The sequence below is a fragment of the Paramormyrops kingsleyae genome, unplaced genomic scaffold, assembly GCF_048594095.1.
Source record: "Paramormyrops kingsleyae isolate MSU_618 unplaced genomic scaffold, PKINGS_0.4 ups31, whole genome shotgun sequence".
Lineage (NCBI taxonomy): Eukaryota > Metazoa > Chordata > Actinopteri > Osteoglossiformes > Mormyridae > Paramormyrops > Paramormyrops kingsleyae.
In genome coordinates this window covers 153,096-175,948 of record NW_027325969.1, presented here as the reverse complement: position 1 = coordinate 175,948, position 22,853 = coordinate 153,096, and the positions used below count along the sequence as shown (strand labels likewise).

Sequence of the window (22,853 nt, the reverse complement as noted above, 5' to 3'; positions counted from 1 at the left end):
CTCCTGGTCCAAGCTGACCAGCAGGAGAGGGAGGTTCCTGTCCTCCACCCAGGCGATGGCGTCGCGGATGAGATGGAGGTTCCACGTCGCCGATCGACCCGGTACTCCACACGTCTGATCGCTGTGTACCAGATGAGCCATGGCCTTCTTCAGGCGTTCGGTAAGGGTCTTTGCGATGAGCTTTGTGTCTACACAAAGCATGGTCAGGGGCCTCCAGTTGCCAAGGTCGGCACGATCGCCCTTCTTGTGCAACAGAGAAAGAACCCCTGACCTCATGCTCCTAGTGAGCAAACCCCGGCGCTGAACGTCCTCTACAACCTGCAGTAATTCCGGCCCGAGGACATCCCAAAAGGTGGAATAAAATTCCACCGGGAGCCCATCAAGGCCCGGTACCTTGCGGCGGTTCATCTTGCCAAGCACTGCGGTCAGCTCGGCCAAGGTGATGGGGGCTTCTAAGCCGTCACGAATGTCACTGGGAAGACAAGGTGAGATGTTGTCTAGGAACCGCTCCCCTGCAACCGGGTCCGTGTCCCTAACCTTAAAAAGATCACAATAAAACAATTTTGCAACCTCCAGCATGTCTGATGTTGTAGTTACCTTGTTGCTATTTGAGGCACGGAGAGAGACAAAGCTCTTCTCCTCCCGGGCTTCCCTGGCTCTCTGGAAAAAAAAGGCGTTGCACTTTTCATTGTTTTCCAACAGGCACATTTTGTCGCGGAGCATTAGGGCCGAGGCAGCCTGTTCATGCAGGCGCCTCAGCTCACCCTTTATGCCAAGCAGTCGCTCGTGATCGATGGCGCCCCCGTTGTTGTGAGCGGCGTATTCATCCCGCAACCTTCTCTCCAGCTGCAGAATGGAGAATTTCTTCTCCATCCTGCGCTGCTTGCTGTACTGCATGGAGAAGGTTCGGATCCTATCCTTCACACTCTCCCACCATTCAGCCACGGAGGGGAAGGTAGGCTTGTCCTTCTGCCACTCGGAGAAGTGATCTAAAAAAAGGTGTCTAAAATCGCTCTCCTCCAGGATCTGCAGGTTCATTTTCCAATAGCCGCCCCCATATTCAGGGGCGTCTATGGAAACAGTGGCCTCCACTGCCAAATGGTCAGTGGGCCACTGTGGGGAGAGGGACACCTTTTTAAAAACAACGGGGGGTGAGGCTAAAATGTAATCGATGCGACTGCTAGCTCCGCGACTATTATGCCAGGTGAAGCCCGGCATGCTGGGGTTGCATGTCTTAAAACCATCAACAAGTTTAAAGGAACGAATAAAATGGCGAAAGTGCCCAGAGCTGACATCCTGTCTACCCTCCAACGAGATGTTAAAGTCCCCTCCTAAAATCAAGTGTCGATCTGTGACACAGAACGGGGACAACTCTTCAAAGAGAGTTATACGGGACGAGGCCTCCACTGGAGCGTAGACACATATGGCCCGGAGGCGCTGTCCCCTCCATGTGGCGTCCACCCCCAAAACCCTACCTTGAAGAACGGTAAACGATCTTACTTCTTCAAAGGCGCGGTCGCCAAAAAGGATCCCGACGCCTGAGGAGTGGACACCACCTACGCTCCAGTAGGATCTACCCCTCTTCCATTGTCGTGAAAAGAGAGCCTCGTCCCGCTGGTCCCGGAGGTGGACTTCCTGCAGAAAACAAATGCTGAAGGGAGAAGATGCCAGCTGATTAAAAACAGATGTGCGCTTTAAAACGTTCCTCAAACCCCTGACATTCAAGGTGACAATATTAAAATTGGCCATGAAATGTTAAAAAGGTAAAATACAATTAAAAACAACACACTAAAATAATAAAAGCCAGCCATTAAAAAACAATACCGCGTTACTGCCCCCCCTCCTCAGTCAAACCCAAAAGGCCCCCCAGTTCCAGCCCCCCCAGGTACTCCTGTTCATTGGCTTTGTCCTGTACACTACTGTACTCCTGGGGGGGCGCAGGGGACTGTCCCAAGTCCCACACCAGATGGGGGGCCCCCAACGTCGGGGAGGGGGGACTCTCTCGGCCTTGGTCCCCGGCCGCCACTGCTGGCAAGGTGGCAGCCGGAGGGCTGGAAGCGTCGGGTTGTACCTCCCTTCTGCTCTTCTTCCTCCTCCGGGGGGATGCGCCGCTCTTCCTCCTCCTGCTGCTGACGCCCGGAGCCAGGACTGGAGACCCCTCCTGCATCGCTGTGACTGTCCCTGGGGCCTCCTCCACCTCGGCCAGGGCTTCTCCTCCTGCCCCCGCCGCCGGCTGTTCCTGCCCTAATGTGGGGGCTTGCGCTCCCCCACCACTCTCCTTGCCGACGACTCTGCTGCCTGACAGAGCGTCGGCGTATGATGTTTTCCGTTGAGGGCAGGAACGAGCCAGATGGTCCTCACCGTTACAGTGGATACAGCGACGGGGGCCCTTGCAGTCCCTGGCCATATGCCCCGGCTCCAGGCAGTTCCGACAGCGCAGGTTGGCGCACCCCTCCAGAGTGTGTCCAAAACTATGGCACTGTCGGCAGAAGGGAGGCTGTCCAGAATAAAACAAGTAAGCCTTGTTACCCTGCAAATTAAAATAGGCTGGGGGATGACTAAAACCGCCCGCGCCATTAGCGTCCAGGCGCAGGCGGGCCTGGAACTGGCGTCGACCAGTCCAGATCCCCAGCTCATCCCGAATGTCCTTGTGGCCAGGAAGGAGGTCCACATACTTGTTCAGGAACTGGCGGACGGCCTCGGCGGTGATATGAGGATTGAAACAATGTACAGTTATCACTCGCTTGTCGGGCCACCACAGCGGCTCGATGGTATACTGACCCAGGAGAGGGTACTGGGCCCTCTCCTTGCTCCGCTCCAGGACCTTGGAGTAACTCTCGTCGGTGGACAGGGTGACCTCGAAGAACTGGTGAGGTCCATTCCGCTGCACACAGAGGATATCCTCCATGCGGAGGCCCAGCTCCCCGAAGGCCACCTCCCGGATGAAGGCCAGGCGGTCAGGGAAGGTGCCCACCTCCCCTTCGGCCCTCCAGCAGAACCGGGCGGTATTACGCAGGCCACCGCCTGCTACCAGCCACGGCCCGCTGAAGGGCTTCCTCGCAGCACCGCCGGCCGTCGCCATCCGGGATGGTCCACCGACGTCGTTCCTGGAGCAGAGTCCTCCTGCCGCCGTGGTCCCGACGTCCGCCGTGGTCCTGCTGCCGTCCGCCAATCCGGGATGAGCCGAGGAATGCTAAACTATTAAAAACACCTAAGAATAAAAAACACCAGTTCACCCAACAGGGCGGCGGGCAGGCCACCAGCCACTGCGGGATCCCCAGCCTAATAAAAACGAAAATAAAAGCAGGGATAAAAGGCTAAAAGGAAGGCACGGGTCGCCCCGTGGCAGCGGCGGTCAAGCCACCTACTGGTCACGCATTAGGGTCACCGTGCCTTCCTCTAAAAAACCCGACGCAGTCCTTTAAAAGCGATAAAAAGAGCGTAAAATCCACTTGATCTTAGCCAAAAGGCCGAGAAGCGATACCCACAAATTGCGCCCCGCCGGGCGCCGGCATGCGGGATGCCGACGGAGCTGGCGCGGCTCAGCCCTCACCAGCCCCTCTGGCAGGTGTCGCCCGGCGAGTCCACGCGTGATCCAGGGAGACCACAGCCGCGCCACCGGGCACCTAACGCCAGCCGCTAAGCCGGGCCCAGTCTTCCTTTGACAGCAGCAGTGCAGCTCTGCTTGGGCAGAGCCTCCAAAAATACCATGAACTCATCGCTATCCCTCTCCACGGAAATCTTTAGTAAAAGGCGAAAGATTTATACGGGATGAAGAGAGACCCGAGTCGATATGGGGCCGCCGCCAAGCCCGTCGCCGTTAGCCGGGCCTGCGTGACGCCCCCGCTCGGAGTAGAATGCCCAGGGGCGTCGCAGCCGCCGTCCTCGGGGCCCCGACTCCTCCCTGTCCTCCTGTCCTCTCAAAAGACAGCAATCATTTTAACAAACATGAGGGGAAATTCAAAAGGCAAAGATGACATCATGCCTTACCTCAGCGCAGCTGTCCACCGCACAAACAGTGTGTCACCTTCCTTTAAAAAAAAAAAAAAAAAAAAAAAAAAAAAGAAAAACGGCGGGAAACGGGGGCCACGCACAGACAGGGCCCCCCCCCTCACAGCACTCAGTCTATTAGTCACTCACTCACTCACTCACTCACTCACTCACTCAGTCAGTCAGTCAGTCAGTCAGTTCTGCCTTTCGACAACAGGGGGCAGTAGAGGTGCACCATTCCCGGAAGCACTGCAATACCGGGTCGATGCGTGGAGCGGACGGGGCAAGCCCCACTTCCGGCTCCCTGTTCCAAAAATCCGTTTAATATGTGGTCCCCTCCATGGGGGACGTATCAGATATTAAACTGATAAGAACAGATACTACACTTGATCTTAGCCAAAAGGCCGAGAAGCGATACCCACAAATTGCGCCCCGCCGGGCGCCGGCATGCGGGATGCCGACGGAGCTGGCGCGGCTCAGCCCTCACCAGCCCCTCTGGCAGGTGTCGCCCGGCGAGTCCACGCGTGATCCAGGGAGACCACAGCCGCGCCACCGGGCACCTAACGCCAGCCGCTAAGCCGGGCCCAGTCTTCCTTTGACAGCAGCAGTGCAGCTCTGCTTGGGCAGAGCCTCCAAAAATACCATGAACTCATCGCTATCCCTCTCCACGGAAATCTTTAGTAAAAGGCGAAAGATTTATACGGGATGAAGAGAGACCCGAGTCGATATGGGGCCGCCGCCAAGCCCGTCGCCGTTAGCCGGGCCTGCGTGACGCCCCCGCTCGGAGTAGAATGCCCAGGGGCGTCGCAGCCGCCGTCCTCGGGGCCCCGACTCCTCCCTGTCCTCCTGTCCTCTCAAAAGACAGCAATCATTTTAACAAACATGAGGGGAAATTCAAAAGGCAAAGATGACATCATGCCTTACCTCAGCGCAGCTGTCCACCGCACAAACAGTGTGTCACCTTCCTTTAAAAAAAAAAAAAAAAAAAAAAAAAAAAAGAAAAACGGCGGGAAACGGGGGCCACGCACAGACAGGGCCCCCCCCCTCACAGCACTCAGTCTATTAGTCACTCACTCACTCACTCACTCACTCACTCACTCAGTCAGTCAGTCAGTCAGTCAGTCAGTTCTGCCTTTCGACAACAGGGGGCAGTAGAGGTGCACCATTCCCGGAAGCACTGCAATACCGGGTCGATGCGTGGAGCGGACGGGGCAAGCCCCACTTCCGGCTCCCTGTTCCAAAAATCCGTTTAATATGTGGTCCCCTCCATGGGGGACGTATCAGATATTAAACTGATAAGAACAGATTTTTTTTTTTTCCATACTTTATTAAACAGTTCTGCACATCATTTAAATCAACACCACCTGATCAAAACATATAAACATCAAACCTACACTTTTAAAATTGGCATCGTCATCCATGCATATTAAAACAACCTTTCCAGCATACATCACAAACAAATATTACAACAATGTAAAAGGTTGAAATTTTTAACATAATACACATCAATGGCAATACAATAGAATCATAATAATAAGACATATTAAAACAGTATTAAACAAACAAATTATGCAGAACTATATACCATAAAATAATCAAAACAGTAATAAAATCAACAATTAAAATTACACACATTTACCCTTTAATTACATTCATCTGGCCATTTCTACAAATAAAATGTCACCTCAAATGCAAGCCATTAAAAGGTTAAAACCTTAAAAGAGGAACAGACCCACAGACCACAAATTTCAAACACAAGGGTCGGGTTAAAACAGGGTTATACACCATCCACACACATAAAATCTGAGACTTCGGGCATAAAATACGGTTAATCACAGAAACAAAGCACACCAAATAGATTAAAATGTTAATAGATAATGTTAATATTAATAAATACGTGCTAAAAGTGATCAACCAGTAGTGCACAATAAATTCTGTACATGCAATTATTAAAAAAGTATTTGAAATACAACACACGCACAAAAAAACAAAGCACACTCACCTAAAACCCAAAGTACCTTCTGTGTGCTCCAGAAAGGTGCGTCATGTCCACCCTGTAGAATGGAGCGTCACCACCTAAACGAAACGGAGCTAAAGCCAAAAGAGGCCCTTCCACCTCTCCTTGGCCTCGTGGTAGCCCCGCTGGATGACGTCAGTCTCCATCCTGAAACCCAAGTCGGCCCGGATTTTACGGAACACCCCTTGTGCCTCCAGATGAACCCCTCTGCGGATGAGCGCGGTCCTGGCATCCCACAGCTCTCGCTTGGTAATGCTGACCAGCAGCCACATCCAGGGGCCGAAGGGGTTATGGAGCTTGGGGTCCCACCCCTTCAACACCTTGTCGTAGGTCAGACCGGGCTGCGGGTCCACACGTCCACACAGGCCCGCTACCAACCCCCAAACTCTCTGTGCATGCCCACAGTCCCAAAACACGTGCCTGATGGTCTCATCCTCGCTGCACTCGGCCCTGGGGCAGCGGGGGTGTCTGGTCAGCTTATGCCTATGTAAGACGTCCCTGACTGGCAGCTTACCATGAAGGCACTGCCAGTTCAGGTCCTGCAGCCTGTGATCCAAACCCTTAGGCTGGATTCTCGCCCATGTGCCTTCCTCCAGGCCCAACATGGCCCGAGTATCCCTATGACCAAGCAAAGCCCTGTAAAGCGCTCTATGCTTGGTCAAGGCCTCTGTCTTGACACCTGCCGGAATAAACTTACTCCACTTGACAGCGTGGCTGTAGTGGGCCGGCAGGGTCTCAGCCTTGGGGCCGAGGTTGGTCCACGACGCCACCAGGCGTCTCATGGGGAGAGCCAGCCACAGACGCACAAAGTGCTGATGGGGGTGCTCGAGGGGAGCTGCCAGGCGCGTGCAGAGCTGCGAGAAGAACAGGCAGTCAAGCTTGAGAGGAAAGTCAATAACATCCCTCCCCCCACTGTCCTTTCCGAGATACATCACTTCCCTACGCACGTACTCGTACCTGCCCCCCCAGACGAGGTTGAAAACGTCTCTCGTCAGGCCTCTGCGCATGAAGCGGGGCAAAGGGTACACATGTGCAAGGTAGAGCAGGGTGGGAAGAATATCCACTTTTAAGGCTAAGACCTTACCTTGGAAGGACAGGGACCTGGACTTCCACAGTCCGATCTTCCGCCTGGCGATCGCCAACCGCTCCTCCCAGTTCAAACGGGCGGCACCATCCGAAAGGAAGTTGACCCCCAACACTTTGAGAGGTCCGTCACAGAGGGTGAGACCCCCTGCGACGCCCTCCCTCGCCTTCCAGCTGCCGAAATACTTGGCCACCGACTTACTGAGGTTGAGCGTCGCGCCGGAGGCCCTACCGAACGCATGAACAAGGCTCATGGCATGACCGAGAGACTGATCCGAGCAGACGAAAAGGGTGGTGTCGTCTGCGTACTGGGTCAGTTTAACAGTTTTCCCCCGACTTCCTGGGATAAGAAGGCCATCGACCCCGGGGTGGGTGCGAATGGCGCACGCCAGTGGCTCTATATAGAGCGCGTAGAGGAGGGGGGAGAGGGGACATCCCTGCCTCACTCCACTCAGCTGGGGCACCAAGTCACTCAGGAAGCCATTGATAACAACATGGCTCCCAACTTCGTTATACAAAGTGTGTAACCACCCCAGGTAATTGGGTCCAAAGCCAAACTTACCCAATACTTGAAACAGGAAGCGGTGATCTACCCGGTCGAAGGCTTTCTCCTGGTCCAAGCTGACCAGCAGGAGAGGGAGGTTCCTGTCCTCCACCCAGGCGATGGCGTCGCGGATGAGATGGAGGTTCCACGTCGCCGATCGACCCGGTACTCCACACGTCTGATCGCTGTGAACCAGATGAGCCATGGCCTTCTTCAGGCGTTCTGTAAGGGTCTTTGCGATGAGCTTTGTGTCTACACAAAGCATGGTCAGGGGCCTCCAGTTGCCAAGGTCGGCACGATCACCCTTCTTGTGCAACAAAGAAAGAACCCCTGACCTCATGCTCCTAGTGAGCAAACCCCGGCGCTGAACGTCCTCTACAACCTGCAGTAATTCCGGCCCGAGGACATCCCAAAAAGTGGAATAAAATTCCACCGGGAGCCCATCAAGGCCCGGTACCTTGCGGCGGTTCATCTTGCCAAGCACTGCGGTCAGCTCGGCCAAGGTGATGGGGGCTTCTAAGCCGTCACGAATGTCACTGGGAAGGCAAGGTGAGGTGTTGTCTAGGAACCGCTCCCCTGCAACCGGGTCCGTGTCCCTAACCTTAAAAAGATTGTGATAAAACAATTTAGCAACCTCCAGCATGTCTGATGTTGTTGTTACCGTATCGCCGTTTAAGGCCCGGAGAGAGTCGAAGGTCTTCTCCTCCCGGGCTTCCCTGGCTCTCTGGAAAAAATGAGTATTGCACTTTTCATTGTTTTCCAAAAAGAACATTCTGTCGCGGAGCATTTGGGCCGAGGCAGCCTGTGCATGCAGGCGCCTCAGCTCACCCTTTATATCCAGCAGTCGCTCGTGGTCGATGGTGCCCCCGCTGTTGTGAGCGGCGTATTCATCCCGCAACCTTCTCTCCAGCTGCAGAATGGAGAATTTCTTCTCCATCCTGCGCTGCTTGCTGTACTGCATGGAGAAGGTTCGGATCCTATCCTTCACACTCTCCCACCATTCGGCCACGGAGGGGAAGGTAGGCTTGTCCTTCTGCCACTCGGAGAAGTGATCTAAAAAAAGGTGTCTAAAATCGCTCTCCTCCAGGATCTGCAGGTTCATTTTCCAATAGCCACCCCCATATTCAGGGGCGTCTATGGAAACAGTGGCCTCCACTGCCAAGTGGTCAGTGGGCCACTGTGGGGAGAGGGACACCTTTTTAAAAACAACGGGGGGTGAGGCTAAAATATAGTCGATGCGACTGCTGGCTCCGCGACTATTGTGCCAGGTGAAGCCCGGCATGCTGGGGTTGCATATCTTAAAACCATCAACAAGTTTAAAGGAACGAATAAAATGGCGAAAGTGCCCAGAGCTGACATCCTGTCTACCCTCCAACGAGATGTTAAAGTCCCCTCCTAAAATCAAGTGTCGATCTGTGACACAGAACGGGGACAACTCTTCAAAGAGAGTTATACGGGACGAGGCCTCCACTGGAGCGTAGACACATATGGCCCGGAGGCGCTGTCCCCTCCATGTGGCGTCCACCCCCAAAACCCTACCTTGAAGAACGGTAAACGATCTTACTTCTTCAAAGGCGCGGTCGCCAAAAAGGATCCCGACGCCTGAGGAGTGGACACCACCTACGCTCCAGTAGGATCTACCCCTCTTCCATTGTCGTGAAAAGAGAGCCTCGTCCCGCTGGTCCCGGAGGTGGACTTCCTGCAGAAAACAAATGCTGAAGGGAGAAGATGCCAGCTGATTAAAAACAGATGTGCGCTTTAAAACGTTCCTCAAACCCCTGACATTCAAGGTGACAATATTAAAATTGGCCATGAAATGTTAAAAAGGTAAAATACAATTACAAACAACACACTAAAATAATAAAAGCCAGCCATTAAAAACAATACCGCATTACTGCCCCCCCTCCTCAGTCAAACCCAAAAGGCCCCCCAGTTCCAGCCCCCCCAGGTACTCCTGTTCATTTGCTTTGTCCTGCACACTGCTGTACTCCTGGGGGGGCGCAGGGGACTGTCCCAAGTCCCACACCAGATGGGGGGCCCCCAATGTCGGGGAGGGGGGACTCTCTCGGCCTTGGTCCCCGGCCGCCACTGCTGGCAAGGTGGCAGCCGGAGGGCTGGATGCGTCGGGTTGTGCCTCCCTTCTGCTCTTCTTCCTCCTCCGGGGGGATGCGCCGCTCTTTCTCCTCCTGCTGCTGACACCTGGAGCCAGGACTGGAGACCCCTCCTGCATTGCAGTCGCTGTCGCTGGGGCCTCCTCCACCTCGGCCAGGGCATCTCCTCCTGCCCCCGCCGCCGACTGTTCCTGCCCGGACGTGGGGGCTTGCGCTCCCCCACCACTCTCCTTGCCGACAGCTCTGCTGCCTAACAGAGCGTCGGCGTATGACGTTTTCCGTTGGGGGCAGGAACGAGCCAGATGGTCCTCACCGTTGCAGTGGATGCAGCGACGGGGGCCCTTGCAGTCCCTGGCCATGTGCCCCGGCTCCAGGCAGTTGCGGCAGCGCAGGTTGGCGCATCCCTCCAGAGTATGTCCAAAGGTGTGACACTGTCGGCAGAAGGGAGGCTGTCCGGAATAAAACAAGTAAGCCTTATTGCCCTGTAGATTAAAATAGGCTGGGGGATGACTAAAACCGCCCGCCCCATTAGCGTCCGGGCGCAGGCGGGCCTGGAACTGGCGTCGACCAGTCCAGATCCCCAGCTCATCCCGGATGTCCTTGTGGCCAGGAAGGAGGTCCACATACTTGTTCAAGAACTGGCGGACGGCTTCGCCGGACACATGCGGGTTAAAACAATGTACCGTAATTACCCGCTTGTCGGGCCACCACAGCGGCTCAACGGTGTATCGTCCCAGGAGAGGGTGCTGGGCCCTCTCCTTGCTCCGCTCCAGGACCTTGGTGTAGCTCTCGTCGGTGGACAGGGTGACCTCGAAGAACTGGAAAGGTCCATTCCGCTGCACACACAGGATGTCCTCCATGCGCAGGCCCAGCTCCCCGAAGGCCACCTCCCGGATGAAGGCCAGGCGGTCGGGGAAGGTGCCTACCTCCCCTTCGGCCCTCCAGCAGAACCGGGCGGTATTACGCAGGCCACCGCCTGCTACCAGCCACGGCCCGCTGAAGGGCTTCCTCGCAGCTCCGCCGGCCGTCGACATCCGGGATGGTCCACCGACGTCGTTCCTGGAGCAGAGTCCTCCTGCCGCCGTGGTCCCGACGTCCGCCGTGGTCCGGCCGCCGTCCGCCAATCCGGGATGAGCCGAGGAATGCTAAACTATAAAAGCAACTAAAAAATAAAAACACCAGTTCACCCGGCAGGGCGGCGGACAGGCCACCAGCCACTGCGGGATCCCCAGCCTAATAAAAACGAAAATAAAAGCAGGGATAAAAGGCTAAAAGGAAGGCACGGGTCGCCCCGTGGCAGCGGCGGTCAAGCCACCTACTGGTCACGCATTAGGTTTGCCGTGCCTTCCTCTAAAAAACCCGACGCAGTCCGTTAAAAGCGATAAAAAGAGCGTAAAATCCACTTGATCTTAGCCAAAAGGCCGAGAAGCGATACCCACAAATTGCGCCCCGCCGGGCGCCGGCATGCGGGATGCCGACGGAGCTGGCGCGGCTCAGCCCTCACCAGCCCCTCTGGCAGGTGTCGCCCGGCGAGTCCACGCGTGATCCAGGGAGACCACAGCCGCGCCACCGGGCACCTAACGCCAGCCGCTAAGCCGGGCCCAGTCTTCCTTTGACAGCAGCAGTGCAGCTCTGCTTGGGCAGAGCCTCCAAAAATACCATGAACTCATCGCTATCCCTCTCCACGGAAATCTTTAGTAAAAGGCGAAAGATTTATACGGGATGAAGAGAGACCCGAGTCGATATGGGGCCGCCGCCAAGCCCGTCGCCGTTAGCCGGGCCTGCGTGACGCCCCCGCTCGGAGTAGAATGCCCAGGGGCGTCGCAGCCGCCGTCCTCGGGGCCCCGACTCCTCCCTGTCCTCCTGTCCTCTCAAAAGACAGCAATCATTTTAACAAACATGAGGGGAAATTCAAAAGGCAAAGATGACATCATGCCTTACCTCAGCGCAGCTGTCCACCGCACAAACAGTGTGTCACCTTCCTTTAAAAAAAAAAAAAAAAAAAAAAAAAAAAAAAGAAAAACGGCGGGAAACGGGGGCCACGCACAGACAGGGCCCCCCCCCTCACAGCACTCAGTCTATTAGTCACTCACTCACTCACTCACTCACTCACTCACTCACTCAGTCAGTCAGTCAGTCAGTCAGTCAGTCAGTCAGTCAGTTCTGCCTTTCGACAACAGGGGGCAGTAGAGGTGCACCATTCCCGGAAGCACTGCAATACCGGGTCGATGCGTGGAGCGGACGGGGCAAGCCCCACTTCCGGCTCCCTGTTCCAAAAATCCGTTTAATATGTGGTCCCCTCCATGGGGGACGTATCAGATATTAAACTGATAAGAACAGATACTACACTTGATCTTAGCCAAAAGGCCGAGAAGCGATACCCACAAATTGCGCCCCGCCGGGCGCCGGCATGCGGGATGCCGACGGAGCTGGCGCGGCTCAGCCCTCACCAGCCCCTCTGGCAGGTGTCGCCCGGCGAGTCCACGCGTGATCCAGGGAGACCACAGCCGCGCCACCGGGCACCTAACGCCAGCCGCTAAGCCGGGCCCAGTCTTCCTTTGACAGCAGCAGTGCAGCTCTGCTTGGGCAGAGCCTCCAAAAATACCATGAACTCATCGCTATCCCTCTCCACGGAAATCTTTAGTAAAAGGCGAAAGATTTATACGGGATGAAGAGAGACCCGAGTCGATATGGGGCCGCCGCCAAGCCCGTCGCCGTTAGCCGGGCCTGCGTGACGCCCCCGCTCGGAGTAGAATGCCCAGGGGCGTCGCAGCCGCCGTCCTCGGGGCCCCGACTCCTCCCTGTCCTCCTGTCCTCTCAAAAGACAGCAATCATTTTAACAAACATGAGGGGAAATTCAAAAGGCAAAGATGACATCATGCCTTACCTCAGCGCAGCTGTCCACCGCACAAACAGTGTGTCACCTTCCTTTAAAAAAAAAAAAAAAAAAAAAAAAAAAAAAAGAAAAACGGCGGGAAACGGGGGCCACGCACAGACAGGGCCCCCCCCCTCACAGCACTCAGTCTATTAGTCACTCACTCACTCACTCACTCACTCACTCACTCACTCAGTCAGTCAGTCAGTCAGTCAGTCAGTTCTGCCTTTCGACAACAGGGGGCAGTAGAGGTGCACCATTCCCGGAAGCACTGCAATACCGGGTCGATGCGTGGAGCGGACGGGGCAAGCCCCACTTCCGGCTCCCTGTTCCAAAAATCCGTTTAATATGTGGTCCCCTCCATGGGGGACGTATCAGATATTAAACTGATAAGAACAGATACTACACTTGATCTTAGCCAAAAGGCCGAGAAGCGATACCCACAAATTGCGCCCCGCCGGGCGCCGGCATGCGGGATGCCGACGGAGCTGGCGCGGCTCAGCCCTCACCAGCCCCTCTGGCAGGTGTCGCCCGGCGAGTCCACGCGTGATCCAGGGAGACCACAGCCGCGCCACCGGGCACCTAACGCCAGCCGCTAAGCCGGGCCCAGTCTTCCTTTGACAGCAGCAGTGCAGCTCTGCTTGGGCAGAGCCTCCAAAAATACCATGAACTCATCGCTATCCCTCTCCACGGAAATCTTTAGTAAAAGGCGAAAGATTTATACGGGATGAAGAGAGACCCGAGTCGATATGGGGCCGCCGCCAAGCCCGTCGCCGTTAGCCGGGCCTGCGTGACGCCCCCGCTCGGAGTAGAATGCCCAGGGGCGTCGCAGCCGCCGTCCTCGGGGCCCCGACTCCTCCCTGTCCTCCTGTCCTCTCAAAAGACAGCAATCATTTTAACAAACATGAGGGGAAATTCAAAAGGCAAAGATGACATCATGCCTTACCTCAGCGCAGCTGTCCACCGCACAAACAGTGTGTCACCTTCCTTTAAAAAAAAAAAAAAAAAAAAAAAAAAAAAAAAAAGAAAAACGGCGGGAAACGGGGGCCACGCACAGACAGGGCCCCCCCCCTCACAGCACTCAGTCTATTAGTCACTCACTCACTCACTCACTCACTCACTCACTCACTCACTCAGTCAGTCAGTCAGTCAGTCAGTCAGTTCTGCCTTTCGACAACAGGGGGCAGTAGAGGTGCACCATTCCCGGAAGCACTGCAATACCGGGTCGATGCGTGGAGCGGACGGGGCAAGCCCCACTTCCGGCTCCCTGTTCCAAAAATCCGTTTAATATGTGGTCCCCTCCATGGGGGACGTATCAGATATTAAACTGATAAGAACAGATACTACACTTGATCTTAGCCAAAAGGCCGAGAAGCGATACCCACAAATTGCGCCCCGCCGGGCGCCGGCATGCGGGATGCCGACGGAGCTGGCGCGGCTCAGCCCTCACCAGCCCCTCTGGCAGGTGTCGCCCGGCGAGTCCACGCGTGATCCAGGGAGACCACAGCCGCGCCACCGGGCACCTAACGCCAGCCGCTAAGCCGGGCCCAGTCTTCCTTTGACAGCAGCAGTGCAGCTCTGCTTGGGCAGAGCCTCCAAAAATACCATGAACTCATCGCTATCCCTCTCCACGGAAATCTTTAGTAAAAGGCGAAAGATTTATACGGGATGAAGAGAGACCCGAGTCGATATGGGGCCGCCGCCAAGCCCGTCGCCGTTAGCCGGGCCTGCGTGACGCCCCCGCTCGGAGTAGAATGCCCAGGGGCGTCGCAGCCGCCGTCCTCGGGGCCCCGACTCCTCCCTGTCCTCCTGTCCTCTCAAAAGACAGCAATCATTTTAACAAACATGAGGGGAAATTCAAAAGGCAAAGATGACATCATGCCTTACCTCAGCGCAGCTGTCCACCGCACAAACAGTGTGTCACCTTCCTTTAAAAAAAAAAAAAAAAAAAAAAAAAAAAAAAAAAGAAAAACGGCGGGAAACGGGGGCCACGCACAGACAGGGCCCCCCCCCTCACAGCACTCAGTCTATTAGCCACTCACTCACTCACTCACTCAGTCAGTCAGTCAGTCAGTCAGTTCTGCCTTTCGACAACAGGGGGCAGTAGAGGTGCACCATTCCCGGAAGCACTGCAATACCGGGTCGATGCGTGGAGCGGACGGGGCAAGCCCCACTTCCGGCTCCCTGTTCCAAAAATCCGTTTAATATGTGGTCCCCTCCATGGGGGACGTATCAGATATTAAACTGATAAGAACAGATACTACACTTGATCTTAGCCAAAAGGCCGAGAAGCGATACCCACAAATTGCGCCCCGCCGGGCGCCGGCATGCGGGATGCCGACGGAGCTGGCGCGGCTCAGCCCTCACCAGCCCCTCTGGCAGGTGTCGCCCAGCGAGTCCACGCGTGATCCAGGGAGACCACAGCCGCGCCACCGGGCACCTAACGCCAGCCGCTAAGCCGGGCCCAGTCTTCCTTTGACAGCAGCAGTGCAGCTCTGCTTGGGCAGAGCCTCCAAAAATACCATGAACTCATCGCTATCCCTCTCCACGGAAATCTTTAGTAAAAGGCGAAAGATTTATACGGGATGAAGAGAGACCCGAGTCGATATGGGGCCGCCGCCAAGCCCGTCGCCGTTAGCCGGGCCTGCGTGACGCCCCCGCTCGGAGTAGAATGCCCAGGGGCGTCGCAGCCGCCGTCCTCGGGGCCCCGACTCCTCCCTGTCCTCCTGTCCTCTCAAAAGACAGCAATCATTTTAACAAACATGAGGGGAAATTCAAAAGGCAAAGATGACATCATGCCTTACCTCAGCGCAGCTGTCCACCGCACAAACAGTGTGTCACCTTCCTTTAAAAAAAAAAAAAAAAAAAAAAAAAAAAAAGAAAAACGGCGGGAAACGGGGGCCACGCACAGACAGGGCCCCCCCCCTCACAGCACTCAGTCTATTAGTCACTCACTCACTCACTCACTCACTCACTCACTCACTCACTCAGTCAGTCAGTCAGTCAGTCAGTCAGTCAGTTCTGCCTTTCGACAACAGGGGGCAGTAGAGGTGCACCATTCCCGGAAGCACTGCAATACCGGGTCGATGCGTGGAGCGGACGGGGCAAGCCCCACTTCCGGCTCCCTGTTCCAAAAATCCGTTTAATATGTGGTCCCCTCCATGGGGGACGTATCAGATATTAAACTGATAAGAACAGATACTACACTTGATCTTAGCCAAAAGGCCGAGAAGCGATACCCACAAATTGCGCCCCGCCGGGCGCCGGCATGCGGGATGCCGACGGAGCTGGCGCGGCTCAGCCCTCACCAGCCCCTCTGGCAGGTGTCGCCCGGCGAGTCCACGCGTGATCCAGGGAGACCACAGCCGCGCCACCGGGCACCTAACGCCAGCCGCTAAGCCGGGCCCAGTCTTCCTTTGACAGCAGCAGTGCAGCTCTGCTTGGGCAGAGCCTCCAAAAATACCATGAACTCATCGCTATCCCTCTCCACGGAAATCTTTAGTAAAAGGCGAAAGATTTATACGGGATGAAGAGAGACCCGAGTCGATATGGGGCCGCCGCCAAGCCCGTCGCCGTTAGCCGGGCCTGCGTGACGCCCCCGCTCGGAGTAGAATGCCCAGGGGCGTCGCAGCCGCCGTCCTCGGGGCCCCGACTCCTCCCTGTCCTCCTGTCCTCTCAAAAGACAGCAATCATTTTAACAAACATGAGGGGAAATTCAAAAGGCAAAGATGACATCATGCCTTACCTCAGCGCAGCTGTCCACCGCACAAACAGTGTGTCACCTTCCTTTAAAAAAAAAAAAAAAAAAAAAAAAAAAAAAAAAAGAAAAACGGCGGGAAACGGGGGCCACGCACAGACAGGGCCCCCCCCCTCACAGCACTCAGTCTATTAGCCACTCACTCACTCACTCAGTCAGTCAGTCAGTCAGTCAGTCAGTTCTGCCTTTCGACAACAGGGGGCAGTAGAGGTGCACCATTCCCGGAAGCACTGCAATACCGGGTCGATGCGTGGAGCGGACGGGGCAAGCCCCACTTCCGGCTCCCTGTTCCAAAAATCCGTTTAATATGTGGTCCCCTCCATGGGGGACGTATCAGATATTAAACTGATAAGAACAGATACTACACTTGATCTTAGCCAAAAGGCCGAGAAGCGATACCCACAAATTGCGCCCCGCCGGGCGCCGGCATGCGGGATGCCGACGGAGCTGGCGCGGCTCAGCCCTCACCAGCCCCTCTGGCAGGTGTCGCCCAGCGAGTCCACGCGTGATCCAGGGAGACCACAGCCGCGCCACCGGGCACCTAACGCCAGCCGCTAAGCCGGGCCCAGTCTTCCTTTGACAGCAGCAGTGCAGCTCTGCTTGGGCAGAGCCTCCAAAAATACCATGAACTCATCGCTATCCCTCTCCACGGAAATCTTTAGTAAAAGGCGAAAGATTTATACGGGATGAAGAGAGACCCGAGTCGATATGGGGCCGCCGCCAAGCCCGTCGCCGTTAGCCGGGCCTGCGTGACGCCCCCGCTCGGAGTAGAATGCCCAGGGGCGTCGCAGCCGCCGTCCTCGGGGCCCCGACTCCTCCCTGTCCTCCTGTCCTCTCAAAAGACAGCAATCATTTTAACAAACATGAGGGGAAATTCAAAAGGCAAAGATGACATCATGCCTTACCTCAGCGCAGCTGTCCACCGCACAAACAGTGTGTCACCTTCCTTTAAAAAAAAAAAAAAAAAAAAAAAAAAAAAGAAAAACGGCGGGAAACGGGGGCCACGCACAGACAGGGCCCCCCCCCTCACAGCACTCAGTCTATTAGTCACTCACTCACTCACTCACTCACTCACTCACTCACTCACTCAGTCAGTCAGTCAGTCAGTCAGTCAGTCAGTTCTGCCTTTCGACAACAGGGGGCAGTAGAGGTGCACCATTCCCGGAAGCACTGCAATACCGGGTCGATGCGTGGAGCGGACGGGGCAAGCCCCACTTCCGGCTCCCTGTTCCAAAAATCCGTTTAATATGTGGTCCCCTCCATGGGGGACGTATCAGATATTAAACTGATAAGAACAGATACTACACTTGATCTTAGCCAAAAGGCCGAGAAGCGATACCCACAAATTGCGCCCCGCCGGGCGCCGGCATGCGGGATGCCGACGGAGCTGGCGCGGCTCAGCCCTCACCAGCCCCTCTGGCAGGTGTCGCCCGGCGAGTCCACGCGTGATCCAGGGAGACCACAGCCGCGCCACCGGGCACCTAACGCCAGCCGCTAAGCCGGGCCCAGTCTTCCTTTGACAGCAGCAGTGCAGCTCTGCTTGGGCAGAGCCTCCAAAAATACCATGAACTCATCGCTATCCCTCTCCACGGAAATCTTTAGTAAAAGGCGAAAGATTTATACGGGATGAAGAGAGACCCGAGTCGATATGGGGCCGCCGCCAAGCCCGTCGCCGTTAGCCGGGCCTGCGTGACGCCCCCGCTCGGAGTAGAATGCCCAGGGGCGTCGCAGCCGCCGTCCTCGGGGCCCCGACTCCTCCCTGTCCTCCTGTCCTCTCAAAAGACAGCAATCATTTTAACAAACATGAGGGGAAATTCAAAAGGCAAAGATGACATCATGCCTTACCTCAGCGCAGCTGTCCACCGCACAAACAGTGTGTCACCTTCCTTTAAAAAAAAAAAAAAAAAAAAAAAAAAAAAAAAAAGAAAAACGGCGGGAAACGGGGGCCACGCACAGACAGGGCCCCCCCCCTCACAGCACTCAGTCTATTAGCCACTCACTCACTCACTCACTCAGTCAGTCAGTCAGTCAGTCAGTTCTGCCTTTCGACAACAGGGGGCAGTAGAGGTGCACCATTCCCGGAAGCACTGCAATACCGGGTCGATGCGTGGAGCGGACGGGGCAAGCCCCACTTCCGGCTCCCTGTTCCAAAAATCCGTTTAATATGTGGTCCCCTCCATGGGGGACGTATCAGATATTAAACTGATAAGAACAGATACTACACTTGATCTTAGCCAAAAGGCCGAGAAGCGATACCCACAAATTGCGCCCCGCCGGGCGCCGGCATGCGGGATGCCGACGGAGCTGGCGCGGCTCAGCCCTCACCAGCCCCTCTGGCAGGTGTCGCCCAGCGAGTCCACGCGTGATCCAGGGAGACCACAGCCGCGCCACCGGGCACCTAACGCCAGCCGCTAAGCCGGGCCCAGTCTTCCTTTGACAGCAGCAGTGCAGCTCTGCTTGGGCAGAGCCTCCAAAAATACCATGAACTCATCGCTATCCCTCTCCACGGAAATCTTTAGTAAAAGGCGAAAGATTTATACGGGATGAAGAGAGACCCGAGTCGATATGGGGCCGCCGCCAAGCCCGTCGCCGTTAGCCGGGCCTGCGTGACGCCCCCGCTCGGAGTAGAATGCCCAGGGGCGTCGCAGCCGCCGTCCTCGGGGCCCCGACTCCTCCCTGTCCTCCTGTCCTCTCAAAAGACAGCAATCATTTTAACAAACATGAGGGGAAATTCAAAAGGCAAAGATGACATCATGCCTTACCTCAGCGCAGCTGTCCACCGCACAAACAGTGTGTCACCTTCCTTTAAAAAAAAAAAAAAAAAAAAAAAAAAAAAAGAAAAACGGCGGGAAACGGGGGCCACGCACAGACAGGGCCCCCCCCCTCACAGCACTCAGTCTATTAGTCACTCACTCACTCACTCACTCACTCACTCACTCACTCAGTCAGTCAGTCAGTCAGTCAGTCAGTTCTGCCTTTCGACAACAGGGGGCAGTAGAGGTGCACCATTCCCGGAAGCACTGCAATACCGGGTCGATGCGTGGAGCGGACGGGGCAAGCCCCACTTCCGGCTCCCTGTTCCAAAAATCCGTTTAATATGTGGTCCCCTCCATGGGGGACGTATCAGATATTAAACTGATAAGAACAGATACTACACTTGATCTTAGCCAAAAGGCCGAGAAGCGATACCCACAAATTGCGCCCCGCCGGGCGCCGGCATGCGGGATGCCGACGGAGCTGGCGCGGCTCAGCCCTCACCAGCCCCTCTGGCAGGTGTCGCCCGGCGAGTCCACGCGTGATCCAGGGAGACCACAGCCGCGCCACCGGGCACCTAACGCCAGCCGCTAAGCCGGGCCCAGTCTTCCTTTGACAGCAGCAGTGCAGCTCTGCTTGGGCAGAGCCTCCAAAAATACCATGAACTCATCGCTATCCCTCTCCACGGAAATCTTTAGTAAAAGGCGAAAGATTTATACGGGATGAAGAGAGACCCGAGTCGATATGGGGCCGCCGCCAAGCCCGTCGCCGTTAGCCGGGCCTGCGTGACGCCCCCGCTCGGAGTAGAATGCCCAGGGGCGTCGCAGCCGCCGTCCTCGGGGCCCCGACTCCTCCCTGTCCTCCTGTCCTCTCAAAAGACAGCAATCATTTTAACAAACATGAGGGGAAATTCAAAAGGCAAAGATGACATCATGCCTTACCTCAGCGCAGCTGTCCACCGCACAAACAGTGTGTCACCTTCCTTTAAAAAAAAAAAAAAAAAAAAAAAAAAAAAAAAAAGAAAAACGGCGGGAAACGGGGGCCACGCACAGACAGGGCCCCCCCCCTCACAGCACTCAGTCTATTAGCCACTCACTCACTCACTCACTCAGTCAGTCAGTCAGTCAGTCAGTTCTGCCTTTCGACAACAGGGGGCAGTAGAGGTGCACCATTCCCGGAAGCACTGCAATACCGGGTCGATGCGTGGAGCGGACGGGGCAAGCCCCACTTCCGGCTCCCTGTTCCAAAAATCCGTTTAATATGTGGTCCCCTCCATGGGGGACGTATCAGATATTAAACTGATAAGAACAGATACTACACTTGATCTTAGCCAAAAGGCCGAGAAGCGATACCCACAAATTGCGCCCCGCCGGGCGCCGGCATGCGGGATGCCGACGGAGCTGGCGCGGCTCAGCCCTCACCAGCCCCTCTGGCAGGTGTCGCCCAGCGAGTCCACGCGTGATCCAGGGAGACCACAGCCGCGCCACCGGGCACCTAACGCCAGCCGCTAAGCCGGGCCCAGTCTTCCTTTGACAGCAGCAGTGCAGCTCTGCTTGGGCAGAGCCTCCAAAAATACCATGAACTCATCGCTATCCCTCTCCACGGAAATCTTTAGTAAAAGGCGAAAGATTTATACGGGATGAAGAGAGACCCGAGTCGATATGGGGCCGCCGCCAAGCCCGTCGCCGTTAGCCGGGCCTGCGTGACGCCCCCGCTCGGAGTAGAATGCCCAGGGGCGTCGCAGCCGCCGTCCTCGGGGCCCCGACTCCTCCCTGTCCTCCTGTCCTCTCAAAAGACAGCAATCATTTTAACAAACATGAGGGGAAATTCAAAAGGCAAAGATGACATCATGCCTTACCTCAGCGCAGCTGTCCACCGCACAAACAGTGTGTCACCTTCCTTTAAAAAAAAAAAAAAAAAAAAAAAAAAAAAAGAAAAACGGCGGGAAACGGGGGCCACGCACAGACAGGGCCCCCCCCCTCACAGCACTCAGTCTATTAGTCACTCACTCACTCACTCACTCACTCACTCACTCACTCACTCAGTCAGTCAGTCAGTCAGTCAGTCAGTCAGTTCTGCCTTTCGACAACAGGGGGCAGTAGAGGTGCACCATTCCCGGAAGCACTGCAATACCGGGTCGATGCGTGGAGCGGACGGGGCAAGCCCCACTTCCGGCTCCCTGTTCCAAAAATCCGTTTAATATGTGGTCCCCTCCATGGGGGACGTATCAGATATTAAACTGATAAGAACAGATACTACACTTGATCTTAGCCAAAAGGCCGAGAAGCGATACCCACAAATTGCGCCCCGCCGGGCGCCGGCATGCGGGATGCCGACGGAGCTGGCGCGGCTCAGCCCTCACCAGCCCCTCTGGCAGGTGTCGCCCGGCGAGTCCACGCGTGATCCAGGGAGACCACAGCCGCGCCACCGGGCACCTAACGCCAGCCGCTAAGCCGGGCCCAGTCTTCCTTTGACAGCAGCAGTGCAGCTCTGCTTGGGCAGAGCCTCCAAAAATACCATGAACTCATCGCTATCCCTCTCCACGGAAATCTTTAGTAAAAGGCGAAAGATTTATACGGGATGAAGAGAGACCCGAGTCGATATGGGGCCGCCGCCAAGCCCGTCGCCGTTAGCCGGGCCTGCGTGACGCCCCCGCTCGGAGTAGAATGCCCAGGGGCGTCGCAGCCGCCGTCCTCGGGGCCCCGACTCCTCCCTGTCCTCCTGTCCTCTCAAAAGACAGCAATCATTTTAACAAACATGAGGGGAAATTCAAAAGGCAAAGATGACATCATGCCTTACCTCAGCGCAGCTGTCCACCGCACAAACAGTGTGTCACCTTCCTTTAAAAAAAAAAAAAAAAAAAAAAAAAAAAAAAGAAAAACGGCGGGAAACGGGGGCCACGCACAGACAGGGCCCCCCCCCTCACAGCACTCAGTCTATTAGTCACTCACTCACTCACTCACTCACTCACTCACTCACTCACTCACTCAGTCAGTCAGTCAGTCAGTCAGTCAGTTCTGCCTTTCGACAACAGGGGGCAGTAGAGGTGCACCATTCCCGGAAGCACTGCAATACCGGGTCGATGCGTGGAGCGGACGGGGCAAGCCCCACTTCCGGCTCCCTGTTCCAAAAATCCGTTTAATATGTGGTCCCCTCCATGGGGGACGTATCAGATATTAAACTGATAAGAACAGATACTACACTTGATCTTAGCCAAAAGGCCGAGAAGCGATACCCACAAATTGCGCCCCGCCGGGCGCCGGCATGCGGGATGCCGACGGAGCTGGCGCGGCTCAGCCCTCACCAGCCCCTCTGGCAGGTGTCGCCCGGCGAGTCCACGCGTGATCCAGGGAGACCACAGCCGCGCCACCGGGCACCTAACGCCAGCCGCTAAGCCGGGCCCAGTCTTCCTTTGACAGCAGCAGTGCAGCTCTGCTTGGGCAGAGCCTCCAAAAATACCATGAACTCATCGCTATCCCTCTCCACGGAAATCTTTAGTAAAAGGCGAAAGATTTATACGGGATGAAGAGAGACCCGAGTCGATATGGGGCCGCCGCCAAGCCCGTCGCCGTTAGCCGGGCCTGCGTGACGCCCCCGCTCGGAGTAGAATGCCCAGGGGCGTCGCAGCCGCCGTCCTCGGGGCCCCGACTCCTCCCTGTCCTCCTGTCCTCTCAAAAGACAGCAATCATTTTAACAAACATGAGGGGAAATTCAAAAGGCAA

The 22,853-nt window shown here is 55.9% G+C and overlaps 29 non-coding genes across 29 annotated transcripts; all 29 read right to left on the bottom strand.

The window, feature by feature from the left end:
* Window positions 1-3,677: 3,677 nt before the first annotated feature.
* On the bottom strand, window positions 3,678-3,791 carry LOC140584365 (U5 spliceosomal RNA). Its single transcript, XR_011986327.1, has one exon. It is a non-coding gene; the product is annotated as a U5 spliceosomal RNA (small nuclear RNA).
* A 423-nt stretch (window positions 3,792-4,214) lies between these two features.
* LOC140584563 (U2 spliceosomal RNA) lies at window positions 4,215-4,406 on the bottom strand. The gene has a single exon (XR_011986525.1). It is a non-coding gene; the product is annotated as a U2 spliceosomal RNA (small nuclear RNA).
* Window positions 4,407-4,601: 195 nt separating this feature from the next.
* Window positions 4,602-4,715, bottom strand: LOC140584364 (U5 spliceosomal RNA). The gene has a single exon (XR_011986326.1). It is a non-coding gene; the product is annotated as a U5 spliceosomal RNA (small nuclear RNA).
* Window positions 4,716-5,142: 427 nt separating this feature from the next.
* On the bottom strand, window positions 5,143-5,330 carry LOC140584142 (U2 spliceosomal RNA). Its single transcript, XR_011986172.1, has one exon. It is a non-coding gene; the product is annotated as a U2 spliceosomal RNA (small nuclear RNA).
* Window positions 5,331-11,373: 6,043 nt separating this feature from the next.
* On the bottom strand, window positions 11,374-11,487 carry LOC140584362 (U5 spliceosomal RNA). Its single transcript, XR_011986324.1, has one exon. It is a non-coding gene; the product is annotated as a U5 spliceosomal RNA (small nuclear RNA).
* Window positions 11,488-11,932: 445 nt separating this feature from the next.
* On the bottom strand, window positions 11,933-12,124 carry LOC140584552 (U2 spliceosomal RNA). The gene has a single exon (XR_011986514.1). It is a non-coding gene; the product is annotated as a U2 spliceosomal RNA (small nuclear RNA).
* A 195-nt stretch (window positions 12,125-12,319) lies between these two features.
* LOC140584361 (U5 spliceosomal RNA) lies at window positions 12,320-12,433 on the bottom strand. Its single transcript, XR_011986323.1, has one exon. It is a non-coding gene; the product is annotated as a U5 spliceosomal RNA (small nuclear RNA).
* A 433-nt stretch (window positions 12,434-12,866) lies between these two features.
* LOC140584540 (U2 spliceosomal RNA) lies at window positions 12,867-13,058 on the bottom strand. The gene has a single exon (XR_011986502.1). It is a non-coding gene; the product is annotated as a U2 spliceosomal RNA (small nuclear RNA).
* Window positions 13,059-13,253: 195 nt separating this feature from the next.
* Window positions 13,254-13,367, bottom strand: LOC140584360 (U5 spliceosomal RNA). The gene has a single exon (XR_011986322.1). It is a non-coding gene; the product is annotated as a U5 spliceosomal RNA (small nuclear RNA).
* Window positions 13,368-13,807: 440 nt separating this feature from the next.
* LOC140584529 (U2 spliceosomal RNA) lies at window positions 13,808-13,999 on the bottom strand. The gene has a single exon (XR_011986491.1). It is a non-coding gene; the product is annotated as a U2 spliceosomal RNA (small nuclear RNA).
* A 195-nt stretch (window positions 14,000-14,194) lies between these two features.
* Window positions 14,195-14,308, bottom strand: LOC140584359 (U5 spliceosomal RNA). Its single transcript, XR_011986321.1, has one exon. It is a non-coding gene; the product is annotated as a U5 spliceosomal RNA (small nuclear RNA).
* Window positions 14,309-14,724: 416 nt separating this feature from the next.
* Window positions 14,725-14,916, bottom strand: LOC140584518 (U2 spliceosomal RNA). The gene has a single exon (XR_011986480.1). It is a non-coding gene; the product is annotated as a U2 spliceosomal RNA (small nuclear RNA).
* Window positions 14,917-15,111: 195 nt separating this feature from the next.
* LOC140584358 (U5 spliceosomal RNA) lies at window positions 15,112-15,225 on the bottom strand. Its single transcript, XR_011986320.1, has one exon. It is a non-coding gene; the product is annotated as a U5 spliceosomal RNA (small nuclear RNA).
* Window positions 15,226-15,665: 440 nt separating this feature from the next.
* Window positions 15,666-15,857, bottom strand: LOC140584507 (U2 spliceosomal RNA). The gene has a single exon (XR_011986469.1). It is a non-coding gene; the product is annotated as a U2 spliceosomal RNA (small nuclear RNA).
* A 195-nt stretch (window positions 15,858-16,052) lies between these two features.
* LOC140584357 (U5 spliceosomal RNA) lies at window positions 16,053-16,166 on the bottom strand. Its single transcript, XR_011986319.1, has one exon. It is a non-coding gene; the product is annotated as a U5 spliceosomal RNA (small nuclear RNA).
* A 416-nt stretch (window positions 16,167-16,582) lies between these two features.
* Window positions 16,583-16,774, bottom strand: LOC140584496 (U2 spliceosomal RNA). Its single transcript, XR_011986458.1, has one exon. It is a non-coding gene; the product is annotated as a U2 spliceosomal RNA (small nuclear RNA).
* A 195-nt stretch (window positions 16,775-16,969) lies between these two features.
* On the bottom strand, window positions 16,970-17,083 carry LOC140584356 (U5 spliceosomal RNA). The gene has a single exon (XR_011986318.1). It is a non-coding gene; the product is annotated as a U5 spliceosomal RNA (small nuclear RNA).
* Window positions 17,084-17,522: 439 nt separating this feature from the next.
* Window positions 17,523-17,714, bottom strand: LOC140584485 (U2 spliceosomal RNA). Its single transcript, XR_011986447.1, has one exon. It is a non-coding gene; the product is annotated as a U2 spliceosomal RNA (small nuclear RNA).
* Window positions 17,715-17,909: 195 nt separating this feature from the next.
* LOC140584355 (U5 spliceosomal RNA) lies at window positions 17,910-18,023 on the bottom strand. Its single transcript, XR_011986317.1, has one exon. It is a non-coding gene; the product is annotated as a U5 spliceosomal RNA (small nuclear RNA).
* A 416-nt stretch (window positions 18,024-18,439) lies between these two features.
* Window positions 18,440-18,631, bottom strand: LOC140584474 (U2 spliceosomal RNA). Its single transcript, XR_011986436.1, has one exon. It is a non-coding gene; the product is annotated as a U2 spliceosomal RNA (small nuclear RNA).
* Window positions 18,632-18,826: 195 nt separating this feature from the next.
* Window positions 18,827-18,940, bottom strand: LOC140584354 (U5 spliceosomal RNA). The gene has a single exon (XR_011986316.1). It is a non-coding gene; the product is annotated as a U5 spliceosomal RNA (small nuclear RNA).
* Window positions 18,941-19,372: 432 nt separating this feature from the next.
* On the bottom strand, window positions 19,373-19,564 carry LOC140584463 (U2 spliceosomal RNA). The gene has a single exon (XR_011986425.1). It is a non-coding gene; the product is annotated as a U2 spliceosomal RNA (small nuclear RNA).
* A 195-nt stretch (window positions 19,565-19,759) lies between these two features.
* On the bottom strand, window positions 19,760-19,873 carry LOC140584353 (U5 spliceosomal RNA). Its single transcript, XR_011986315.1, has one exon. It is a non-coding gene; the product is annotated as a U5 spliceosomal RNA (small nuclear RNA).
* A 416-nt stretch (window positions 19,874-20,289) lies between these two features.
* LOC140584452 (U2 spliceosomal RNA) lies at window positions 20,290-20,481 on the bottom strand. The gene has a single exon (XR_011986414.1). It is a non-coding gene; the product is annotated as a U2 spliceosomal RNA (small nuclear RNA).
* Window positions 20,482-20,676: 195 nt separating this feature from the next.
* On the bottom strand, window positions 20,677-20,790 carry LOC140584351 (U5 spliceosomal RNA). Its single transcript, XR_011986313.1, has one exon. It is a non-coding gene; the product is annotated as a U5 spliceosomal RNA (small nuclear RNA).
* Window positions 20,791-21,230: 440 nt separating this feature from the next.
* LOC140584441 (U2 spliceosomal RNA) lies at window positions 21,231-21,422 on the bottom strand. The gene has a single exon (XR_011986403.1). It is a non-coding gene; the product is annotated as a U2 spliceosomal RNA (small nuclear RNA).
* Window positions 21,423-21,617: 195 nt separating this feature from the next.
* On the bottom strand, window positions 21,618-21,731 carry LOC140584350 (U5 spliceosomal RNA). The gene has a single exon (XR_011986312.1). It is a non-coding gene; the product is annotated as a U5 spliceosomal RNA (small nuclear RNA).
* Window positions 21,732-22,172: 441 nt separating this feature from the next.
* On the bottom strand, window positions 22,173-22,364 carry LOC140584429 (U2 spliceosomal RNA). The gene has a single exon (XR_011986391.1). It is a non-coding gene; the product is annotated as a U2 spliceosomal RNA (small nuclear RNA).
* Window positions 22,365-22,559: 195 nt separating this feature from the next.
* Window positions 22,560-22,673, bottom strand: LOC140584349 (U5 spliceosomal RNA). The gene has a single exon (XR_011986311.1). It is a non-coding gene; the product is annotated as a U5 spliceosomal RNA (small nuclear RNA).
* Between the last annotated feature and the right edge of the window lie 180 nt (window positions 22,674-22,853).